This window comes from Silurus meridionalis, chromosome 15, assembly GCF_014805685.1.
Source record: "Silurus meridionalis isolate SWU-2019-XX chromosome 15, ASM1480568v1, whole genome shotgun sequence".
Lineage (NCBI taxonomy): Eukaryota > Metazoa > Chordata > Actinopteri > Siluriformes > Siluridae > Silurus > Silurus meridionalis.
The window spans coordinates 12,527,906-12,538,324 of NC_060898.1; positions in this window are offsets into that span (position 1 = coordinate 12,527,906).

Genomic DNA, 10,419 nt, shown 5'->3' on the forward strand with positions numbered 1-10,419 from the left:
GCAGCAGCAGGTGAAGATGGATGTGGCAAAAGCAAAGGAAGAAGCATATGAGGAGTTGAAAGGAAATGACATCTTGTTGGTAAACAATGAAAAAAAGACTTCTGATGGCAATGATTTGTTCATTGACATAAATACTCACTTTTGAGAGATGAACTAAGGATTCTGAGAAAAGTACATGCTTTTCCAAGTAATCCAATGTGCTGTTTGTACAAATTGTTTTGGGAATGTACTTATTGGTTTGCAAATATTAAGGGTAATTTGAGGAATGCTCAAAAGCAACGGAGAAAAACTGTATTAGAGAGAAGAGGCTTTCTTTTTTTTAATTGTACTGTCATGAACTTTAACATTTAACATGCTTTGTGAGACCTGCAGAGTGAGACATGTAACTCCTGGCGTTTTTGCAATTTTTTTTTATAGCATTGCAAGGTTAATGTTAACCTTGACATTAAATTGCTGGGATGCCAGCAAAACAGAACTGCTGGTCATCCCAGGTGATTCATCTCCAGGTCAAGATCTCCAAAGAACACTTCATGACTCTCTGCTCTCCCCTTCAGCCACTGCTCGTAACCTTGGGGTAACTATGGACAATGAACTGTCTTTCTTCCCACATGTCGCTAATGTTGCTCGTTCTTGTCGATTTCTTCTCTATAACATCCGAAGGATTCGACCATTTCTGTCCATACAGGCTGCCCAGATGCTTGTTAAGTCTCTTGTCATTTCAAGACTTGACTACTGCAACTCTCTGCTGGCAGGTCTTCCCCTGAACGCTATTCGTCCACTGCAAATGATCCAAAACGCAGCGGCACGACTTGCGTTCAATCAGCCCAAGTTTTCCCACACCGCCCCACTGCTGCGCTTCCTTCACTGGCTTCCAGTAGCTGCACGTATCAGATTCAAAACACTGATGCTTGCCTACAAGGCCAAAAATGGACCAGCACCATCTTACCTCAGTGACCTCATCACATCTCGCACTGCACCACGCTGTCTGAGATCCTCCAGCACTGCTCGACTGGTACCACCTTCTCTCAGAATGAGAGGTAAGTACACTTCAAGGCTCTTCTCTGTTCTGGCACCGAGGTGGTGGAATGAACTTCCCCTAGATGTCTATACAGCAGAGTCCCTGATATCTTCAAGCGACAACTGAAGACCTACCTCTTCCTAAAACACTTAAATTAGCACTTTCCAAGTTTGTAGAATTCGAGTTATATTTATATTAAGTTTGTAATCTTGCGTACCAGTGTAGATTTATTCATTAATAGAGATTTAAAGCACTTTTGTACGTCGCTCTGGATAAGGGCGTCTGCTAAATGCCGCAAATGTAAATGTAAATGTAAATGTCAAGGTATTACTCAATGTAGAATGAGCTTTTAATTCTTATTTCTATGACCCTTCCAGATTGATGGCCAGCAACAGTTGCTTCTCTAAGATTATTGCTATTCTGTTATCAAATACCTGAATGCTCCTAAAACCTATTAAACTTCAGCTTTTATAGATGTGGTCACCAATAGATTTGGTGTGATTAATCAACGATTCATTTCAGTTTAATTATGAGCATTTGATTAGCAGCATGTGGCTGTTACTGTCTTTTATTTCCTATGGATGCAGTAAAGGTGTACTTTACACATAAAGTCACCATTTTAGCTTTATTTTTGACATATATTTGACATATAATGACATGATGTAATATTTCATGCTCTTTTTATCTGAGGTTGTATTTACCTAATTAGGACCAGATGTTTTTTTATTATGTTCTGATACGTAAAACCAATAAGGGTGTACTTTCTTTTTCCCACAACTGTGTGTGTTACATAAAAAAGTAGATTTTTACACATTGTTTGAAAATTGCTAGATAGTTTGAACATCAAGTGGTAATTCTTTTCACTGCATAGGCACCAGAACAGACAAGATTTTTGAAGTGAATCTTCTTTGTGCCCTGAGAAATGGCAAGCCTGTTTAAGCGATAGTTGAGGATTAAGGGTGTATGTTTCAATGTAGGGTGAAATAAGTGCTGTCCAACTGAGCATGTTCATGCAAGCAATTTTAGGGAATGTGTGGGTTTCAGTGTGGGCAGGGCAAACCCACATTTATTCCACATGGGCCCCATGTGGGTAGCCCATGCAGGGCCCACAGCAGGTTTGCCCTTTGAGGGTCCTATCTGGGCATTAAGCTTGGTTGCCTACTAAAAACCTTCATAGGATCCTTCAAGGGCAAAATGGGTCATGTGTAATAAGTGTAGGTTTGACCGCCCCACACTGCCCCACAGAAAACCCACACATTCCCATGTTAGGCCAGAATATAAATGTTTGTTGGGTAAATAGCTGGCTAGCTCAGTAGATGACTATTATCAGTTTATAAAATTAAGTATGAAATAAATTTGTTCAAACAGCATAACACAAAATTGTATTCACAGCAAAGCTATTTAAGTATAGAATATGATGCTCAAGAGTTCTTCTGTGTTCCAGTCAAAAGCAGTGTGAGGTAAGAGATAAACATAGCAATACACTGATCAGGTTAGGTCTCTGAACCTTCACTGGGTTGTTTGTAAAACACATGCTATTTCAATTATGACTCAAATCAATAGTCTGTCTCTGGTCTCTTGCTTTATAGGTATGTTTACTTCTCATATTTCCACAAAGGGGAAAAAAATCTCACCTCATTCTTTGAGTGATTTGCTGTTTATTATGACTGAAAGTGTATTATAGAGTCACCCAACTGACAGATTCAGGACTTCTGGGTAAATCAAATTAAACTCAGGAAGTTTTAGGGTGGACTGTGGAAACATCATGGCAGAAATATTATGTGACTGTCTAAATACTATACGTTATTTCAAGGGCTTTAACAAAAAATAATAGCTGAACCATTTAGGAGTTGCCAGTATTTATTACATGGTACCTCAATTTTCACAGGCTCAAAAGTATGTGGTAGTATCAAAAGGTTTCGAAACTAGCTCTATTTTGGAGTAATTACTGTAGTTTTCTATGTTTGCACACTATCACCTTCAAAATAGTCTGCTTGAGCAGCAATACAGTGCTCCCAGAGTTCCTGCCACTTCTGAAATGTGTCCTAGAATCTTTTTTGAAGCGTGTCAAGCACCTTCTCTCTATTTGCGCTAGATCTCCGCAATTACATCAAAACAACGACCTTTGAGCTGGATCATCATCTTTGGGAAGAGGGTGAAGTTCGCAGAAGCCAAATCTGGTGAATACAATGTGTGCGGAAGATCATGTTGTTTGATCATGTTGAGCTCGTGGTCAGAATTGCAATGGACGATATCTATTGGCACACTGACTAATGAAGGTCAGTGCTCCCTGTAATTGTGCATGCAGCATTGTGCTTCCATCTGTTGACAATATGACGTGTTACAAAACTAGTTGTGGCAGCAGTTTACGAAGGTGGAGATGGACTGAAACAGAGCGCACCGATGAGTCATCAGCTACAGGTGTAGTCGTACTGCTTGTTTCATCTGGTTCCACCTTTCACTCACAAACCACTGCCACATTAGTCTTTAAAAAATTGGTAACTATGTGATTAAGACATTGGACTTTGGCTCCAATTAAGATTATGAGTTCAAATACCAGCACAACTTATCTGCCACTGCAGGAAACTTTAACAGGGCCCTTAACCCTCAACTGTTCAGTATTAGAGATAATTGTTAGTTGCTCTGTCAAACGGTGTAAATGTAATAAATATACATGTGGCCTTTTTTCTCCTTATATTTTACATACAAATCTGATACTTTCCTTTCAGAATTTTGTCCTCTTTGCTGTTATATTAAAGATCACTTTTCTGAAAAGGATTTTAATTAGATTGTGCTAAAAAAGCATTGATTTGGGGTGAGAAAGCCTAGGGTTTATTCAGCATTTCAGTTTACCAGTGCTCTTCATTGTTGATGAGGTCAGGGCTCTGTACAGGCCACTCAAGTTCTTCCACACCTTGGTAAACCATGTCTTCATTGACACTGCTTTGTGCAAAGGAGCACTGTTATACTTGAACAGGTTTGGTTCTAAATGCTTTCAGAGACAGTCCTAAAGTTACAATATACAAAGACATTATTAAAACCAGATGTGACTACATCACCCTGTTCTTATCCATACTGCAATGGCTCTTAATCAAATTTCACATTAATTATAAAATACTACTATTGGCATATAAAGCACTGAATGTTTTGGTGCCACACTACCTAAGTAAAGTTTTGATCTTTAATATCAGCCATGTCTACTTTGATCAAAAGGTGCAAGATATTTTTAAAGGATTCAGAGTTTTCTCTTGCAGAGCCCTTTAACTTCGACGGTGGGCCATCAGTGAACATTGATAACTACAACAATGATCAAACAAAACAAAAATGTTTGGTGTCACGCATATAACATGTTCCCTTTTGAGTTTGTTGCTGCCACCTCGGCAAATGAACAGAAGAGAAATACAAAACAAATAAAAAATTGGTGTGACTACCCTTTTGCTTTTAACACGTGCACGAGATTTTGTAAGATCAGAGTCAAGTGTATGATTAACCAATTATACCAAGCAGGTGCTAATGCGATTAATCCATTTCATATGTAGTTTAAAACACAGCCATTAACGGAAACAGAAACAGCTGTGTATGAGGATTAAAACTGGGTGAGGTACTGCCAATCTCTGCTACTATGCTGAGGGTGCGGAAGACAATTTCATGTCACAGGACACACAGCATGGCAAGACTGAGCACAGCAACAAAACAAAAGTAAGTTATACTGCTTCAGCAAGATCTCGCCCAGGCAAAGATTTGAAAGTAGACTGAGGTTTTAAGATGCGATGTTTAAGCTATTTTGACAAAGCACAAATAAATGTTTAATGACCAAAGATGCAGTGGTTGGGCAATCATACTTAATGCTGTGGATGAAAGACACATCATGCTTACTTCACTTTGATCAGCTTCAGTCACGTCCCACCTCATGAAGATTATGGACCTTTGAAGAAGTAGATGCCGAACTCGCAAACATCCCGAACCATCTAGAGACCAGTGCCAATTGGATCCCACTATGGTTTTGACATTGGACCTCCTGGAGTGTTTAAAGGCTCTGGCATGGAGAAGCTGATGCTGGATCTGTGATGATCACAAATGTTGAGCTCTTAAAACTAGGAGCTTCTAACCATATAGACTGTATAAGACTGTAAAAAGATCATTACTTATAATCTTATACTTCAGTACTCATGTTAGTTCTCACTCTCCAGTGTTCTGTATTGTTGAAAGATTTATAATCAAACTCTTGATGTCACCCAAATGAGGATGGGTTCCCTTTTGAGTCTGGTTCCTCTCAAGGTTTCTTCCTCATAACATCTAGGGGAGTTTTTCCTTGCCACAGTCGCCACGGCTGCTCGTCAGGTATAAATGCACACCGTTCACCTTGACTGTTGATTTCTGTAAAGCTGCTTTTAGACAATGTCTGTTGTGAAAAGCACTATAGAAATAAACTTGACTTGACTTGACTTGACATTAGAATATGTCCAGCAGTGCCATCAGCAAAAGACTGGTGGAAACCAGTGGGACCCAGTCTGGCCAGAAGTGGTCTTAATGGAGGTCTAGGTAAAAAAGAAATCTAGGTAAAAAAGACAATACCTCCAACATGGAAACAAGGTAAGGTGACTTAACTATGCACAAAAAACATAGGAACTGGCATGTAGAAAAATGGTAGCAGGTGCTCTATACTGATAAGTCAAAATGTTAAATATTTCACTGAAGCAAAATGCAAGTTGTTTGCTGAAGGACTGGAAAGCGATGCAATAATCTTGCAATGTCTGCAGGCAACATTGAAGCAGGTTGAAAGTTCTTTGCAAGTTTGAGGCTGATTTCTGCAAATAGAGTTGGAGATTTGGTCAGGAATAATGGTGTCCACTATGCAGATACTTATCCATCATGCAATAGCATGCCAATGTCTTTAAGAACTATCTTCAGTGTAGAGAAGTACAAGGAGTCCTGGAAGTAATAGTTTTGGGCACATGAAGTGACAAAAGTATTTGAGTGTGCAAGTGTACCTAGAAGAATTGATGCTGTTTTGCAGGCAAAAGCGTAGTCACACCAAATATGGATTTTATTTGCATTTGTCTTCTGTTTAATTACTTTTGAAAAAAATATTAGCACTAATATTACCATGTTTAAAAAAATGCAAGCAGGTACAAAGAAAAGAACTATAATCTACAGCTGTTTTATTTTTAGCATAGAGTTGATAAAATGTAAATAAACAAAACGAAACAAACAAAAACCCCAAACACATTTGGATCATGCCCACTTTGGGCTTACAGAGAGATAGCAATCTTTAGTGCACTGAACAGATATAAATGCAGATAGTAGCATTGCAATACACCCCTAATATGTGTATGTGTATATGTGTGTGTGTGTGTGTGTGTGTGTGTGTGTGTGTGTGTGTGTGTGTGTGTGTGTGTTGCTTTTGTGTGTGTTCTTGAGCTGCTTAGTTGATCTGGTCAAGGTATAGAGTGAGCGAGGCATAAACCCGCAGCTGCCGACCATATGATTGGGGCCACCTGTTTCCTTCATCATTTACACGCCGCACGAATGTACAAACAACAGCAAATTAAAGTCCAGCAGCCTTGATTCTCCCCGCCTGTGTGCTTCAGTCCACTCCGCTAAGCCAGCATCAGGAATCAATGTCATGTGTTAACTTTGTTTGTGTCTCTGTGAGTGCTTGTAAAATGATGTGTGTATTGAAAGCCATATGCGGCATTTGCATATGCGTGTCAAATTGCGTTGACCGGTTCGGTGTGTGTCTAATCATTTTTGCATGTGTCATGTGGCAAAACTTAAAAGAGCGCACGTCAAATGCATGTGGTATGTGTGCATGTGTAGCAATCATAACGTTTTTAAACACGGGTGGTAGCAAAATTATGTTATGATTCCGTTATATGTAGCATTTAGAACCGTCTGTTGGTCAGCGGCAAAAATAAGGCTGCTGTTAACACAGCGGTGACTAAATCATACTTTTTTTGCTAAAGACATTCCAAATAAACCAGGTTGTGGGAGAGATTGGTTATAGCCCTGTTCTTGGTAGGAGGCACTGGCAAGAGAATGGAGGGGATAAATTTAGACTAAGTGTTTTGCCTAATTTCTCCCTGCCTTATTGGAGACAGGAATCAAAACAAATTTAGGATATAATCTAAGACCCTGGTTTCTTTTCTTTTCGGTCCAGGTAATTACCAAATAAGCCACAGTGCTTCCATTAAAAAAGTGTGCAACTCTTACTCCCCTCCCTCTACAATTTTCGTCCCTTAGTCCCCGTCCCTTTGCATTCCTGTAAAATTGCACCTCCCACATGAGCAGACAATCAACTGCCCTAAAACAGATGCTCAGGTTTGTAATAATATTCCAATTTACCAGTCACTCGCCAGTTTGAAGTGCGCCATACTCCTACAAGGTCTCCATAATTACGTTTTCCTGATTAGAAGAAAATCCATCAAACCAAACCAAACCAAACCAAACAAATATCCCTTTTACTTTGTGCCTTAGCCTGTAAAACTCCATTTTCTGTTTTACTGGAGCCTGTACAGCTGCTGAATATCGTGTGTGAAACAGCACTGGCTCATTTTGCCTAGTTTTGAGTTCCTCTGGTAGCCGCACTCCTGAGGTTTCTGGAGCCAGTGCTGCATTGTAAGAATTCCATTGTGGGTGGTTTACTTTGGGCTCAACTACAGATCCAATAGACAACGGGAGAGACCCCTACCTTGTGCAAACGTCTCATTTAAAATATAACATGAAATGGACAGAGAGGAGAGAAGCATTGAACCCAATTGTGTGGTTTAACACCTACCCTGATATGTTAGTGGAGCCTTGAGGCTGATTTGAACATTATCCCGGAATGTAGCCCTGTCCGTCTTGAGACTGATTTATAATATCGATTGTTAGATAGATTTCATTATTTAGGCACTCAAAGTGGTCCCTTCTTAAATATTAAGAATAGTGCTGGTATGTTTGGATGGTTGCGCTTATTGAAGTGGAAAAGTGCAATGCGTGCCTGCAAAAAAAAAAAATCATTTTTCACGCTTGCTAAAAAAAAGCCAACGTCCTGCTGGATTGTTTTCATTGGTCGTTCTTAGGAGAAAGGAGATGCTTTTTCTCAGACATTTTTTGCTTCTCACCATCTCTGAGGATATATTGAACCTGCATGGCTGTCTTATTAATGCTGGTCATGCTCCAGGAGGGTCTCTGTATTTGTTCGTAGACAATATTTTTTTATGTAATACAATTGATCTTTTGTATACTCAATTACGAAATAAAACTATAAGCAATAAAACTAAGCAATTTTTGTAGTTATTGTAGACAGGTTTTAAGATGGGAATTTTAATGTCTGATTGCTTTGAAAACTCCCTGAGTGCCGACAGAGCACAAATATTTATTATATTCATATATTATCATATTCAAATTATTATTTATTTAAATAACAACTCTTGCTCAGCAGTAAACAGCATGATTGAGAATGGACTGTCTGGAGAAAAGCTCACGTTTTTACGGGCGGCTGTGTGTAAAATGGAAACACACAGCAAGGTTTAAGTAGCTGAGGACAAGTCTACAGTGGTGAGGTCATTTTCACACTGTTAAAAATGACAAAGCATTGGGAGTGATAGGTGTCAATTGATATGCTCTCTTGTGATTCAAAAGGATGATCCAAGCATAAAGCTGGTAGTGAAAGTACAGGGTTTTAATAATTATGAATAAAATAACAAAATAATTGTCTAAGTCTAGGGAACATTAGGAAACTTGAGATGTCCTCAGCTGAGCAAGATGATGGAGAGATGTCCTCAGTAAGGGCAGGGTGGGCTGGTAAAGGTATCAGCTAATTAAGTTGGCAGAGCAAAGTGCTTGGAGGAGGAGGGAGGCTGAGTGACTCCTTGGTAGGGTACGGTGGGTGTTTGAAGTAAACCACTGGGTAAGGAGGCAGAGCAAATCTCATTGAAGTTGCAGAGCTTATTTAAATGTAGGAAGTTTTACTTTGTTTTCACATTTGATGATGTTGATTTGACATCACTTCATAAATTGGCAAGGAACACCCTAGTGTTGGCATTTCCTGGCTAGAGTTTGGGAATTACAAGTTGCAATAAAATATTTTACACTTTAATCAGATGTTGAATCTTGAGGATGCCACAGCCTACTATTGCCAGAGGCCTAGGGAGCAAAAAACGGCCATGCTGCATGGGTTGGATTGATTATTTTTCTTCTGTCGATTACAGCAAAACTGGACAATCATAGGCATCTGTGAGGTCCTGTATGTGAAATAAAGAAGATAGAGCCTCCATCTGAATGTGTTTCACTGCCATGTGTATCTGGAAAGAAGTCGTCTGTTTTTATACTGAACAAAATTATAAATGCAACAATTTTGTTTTTGCACCCATTTTTCATGAGCTGAACTCAAAGATCTAAGACTTTTTCTATGTACACAAAAGGCCTATTTCTCTCAAATATTGTTCACAAATCTGTTTTAATCTGTGTTAGTGAGCCCTTCTTCTTTGCCGAGATAATTCATCTACTTTACAGGTGTGGTCAAGATGCTGTTTGGACAGCATGATTATTGCACAAGTGTGCCTTAGGCTGGCCACAATAAAAGGCCAATTTAAAATGAGCAGTTTTACAGTATTAGGGTCCAGGGGGTCCAAAAACCAGTCAGTATCTGGTGTGACCACCATTTGCCTCACGCATTTTGCCCTGTACAAAGATAACCGGGATTCATCCGTGAAGAGAACACCTCTCCGAAGTGCCAGACACCATTGAATGTGAGCATTTGCCCACTCAAGTCGGTTACGACAGCAAAATGCAGTCAGGTCGAGACCCCGTTGTGGATGACAAGCATGCAGATGAGCTTCCCAGAGACAGTTTCTGACAGTTTCAGCAGAAATTCTTTGCTTATGCAAACCGATTGTTTGCATACTTGGAGGGGAAGATGCTGGATGTAAAGGGCCTGGGCTGGTGTGGTTACATGTGGTCTGCAGTTGGATGTACTGGCAAATTTTTTTAAATGCCATTGGAGACGGCTTATGGTAGAGAAATAAACAGTCAATTCATGTGCAACGCTCTGGTGGACATTCCTGCAGTCAGCATGCCAATTGCATGCTCCCTCAAAACTTGTGATATCTGTGGTATTGTGCTGTGTGTTAAAACTGCACATTTTATAGTGGACTTTTATTGTGGCCAGCCTAAGGCACTTCTGTGCAATAATCATGCTGTGTAATCAGCATCTTGATATGACACACCTGTGAGTTGGATGGATTATCTTGTTAAAGGAGAAGTGCTCACTAACACAGATTTGTGACCAATATTTGAGAGAAATAGGCCTTTTGTGTACATAGAAAAAGTCTTAGATCTTTGAGTTCAGCTCATGAAAAATGAAGCAAAAACAAAAGTGTTGCGTTTATGATTTTGTTCAGTGTATATACACTTGC